Source organism: Brienomyrus brachyistius, chromosome 12 (assembly GCF_023856365.1).
Source record: "Brienomyrus brachyistius isolate T26 chromosome 12, BBRACH_0.4, whole genome shotgun sequence".
NCBI classification, from domain to species: Eukaryota; Metazoa; Chordata; class Actinopteri; order Osteoglossiformes; family Mormyridae; genus Brienomyrus; species Brienomyrus brachyistius.
Window position 1 is genome coordinate 10,069,738 of NC_064544.1, and position 2,076 is coordinate 10,071,813.

Consider the following 2,076-nt stretch of genomic DNA (forward strand, 5'->3'; position numbering starts at 1 on the left):
GCATGTTGTTGTTATTCACACCAACTTGCGTCGCATATTAGGTTTTTTTTTTTTTTTTTAACAATTCAGTTTTTAAATAACAAGCTCATCAGCTTCTAGCAATGGAATCGCCTTGCCCAATTCTGGACTGGAATACACTAGATCAGTGGTCCTTGCACTAGCCCAGATCTTTGTTCTGCTGCGCCACCGTATCCATTAATTGTAAAGCCTTTCATTGCCTGGTTTTAGGCATGCCGGTGGTGGGTGAGAACAGAAATAGGATAGGATTGAGAGCTACTGCACTTAAATTATGATCATATTACAGAATCTTCCTGGTTATTTTATATTACATAAAACCATCCAAGCTAGGTGTGGAAAAGAAACAGTAATTTTGGTTGCAAGATATAAAGAAAATAAGGGCTGATGCAATGCTTAACCCCCCACATGTTTCTACTCATCTTTTTGGGGACCATCCTTTCATTTCTATGGGAAAAATTCTAATCCTAGCAATGACAACCTTAACCCCTACCCAGCTCTAACCTAACCTTAACCATAAGTAGCCAAACAAAATACTTTCAGCATTTTTAGCTTTTTGATTGCAGTCACAGATTTATATAAAATTGTTTCCCCTTGTGAGGACCAAAAATGTGGTCCCTACATCAAAGTTATAGGTTTTGTATCACATTATGGAGACAGTTTGGTCCCCATGATGTAATGTATACATATCCTACCCACAAACAAAATAGCCTAGCCCCAATGGGAGGGGTAGTTTGCCTCAGCTGCCCACTTCAGGTGACTTAATTAGTCTATTGGGTGCTAGCTCTCTACCACTGGGAAGGAAGACAGTCTAGACACTCCTCTAGTCAGGGACTAGGGCTCATGCATGGCATAAGTTGAGTTTGTGGAGTTCACATCAGTTCCTTTCTGAACTACAGGGGTGAAAATTCAAAATAGGTACCAGTCCCTCACTGGAAGGGTTGATTATTAAGCTGGTGTTCAGTGTTTAAACTGTTTGCCCGCAATGAAAAGACTGCAAGACATTCTCCTGTTTAATGAAAATGTAAAACACTACATGTACTGCTTAGACTGATAAATCATGCCTGTGTTGGGTGAAGGTTTAGTGTTATTCTGGGTTTATGCCAGAAAAAAATGCAAGGACCTGATAAAATAAAAATCATCCCATATCCCATTAAATGGGACACTGTTTACCCGAAGCGGTGCCTGTCAGGTAGGAACAGTGTTGGCAGTGGTATTAAATAGCAGTGTTCAATACTGCATAATCATGGGAAATCAGTTTAAAATGGAATTTCCCTGCAGGTGGTGCCAATGCAGCAGTCTGCCTATAGTCTGAATGTCACTTCTGAATATTTCATTGCAAAAAAAGTTAAACTATACAGCAGTTAGTTACGACCAAATCTGATTGGACAAGGCTCCTGTGAGTGCTGTTATCAGAGTATAACTGCACTCGGACATTTCGCATCAGATGTATCAATGCTTTACAGGTTTATCGAAAGGTCGTTAGTCAAATTTAAAGGATGCAAAGTAGTTGGGAGCAAGTGAGCTGTTGCATTGTAATGTTTATGTTGCTTGGCAACAGTTAACAGTTGGCTGGTGGGAACTCTTTTTTTTGAGGAGGCCAATAAACGTTTAAATAAACAATCAAAGTATTATCTGTTGTGGCTTATTACTTTACCTTAAATGCTATTTGGTGAACTGTTGTATAAAAGCAATAACGTACACAAATCATGTGGTTGTACTCCAATATATCACGCCTGTGATTTGGTCATACTACGATGGGCTGGCCCCCCATCCTAGGTTGTTCCCTGCCTCCTGCCCATTGCTTCCAGGATAGGCTCCGGACTCCCCACGACCCAGAAGAATAAGAGGCTTGGAAAATGGATGGATTTGGTCACAGGCACGAAGCCACATGCAGGTGGGCATGCCTACGACTAAATCACAGCCATGATATTTTGGAGTACAACCGCACGACTTGAAGTAAGTTATTGCTTAACTAATCTGTCACTAGCACGGGATCTGCTATGTTAAAGGTAATAGTTGTCTGTGGAGACGTTTTAGCTGATAAATCAGAAACAAATC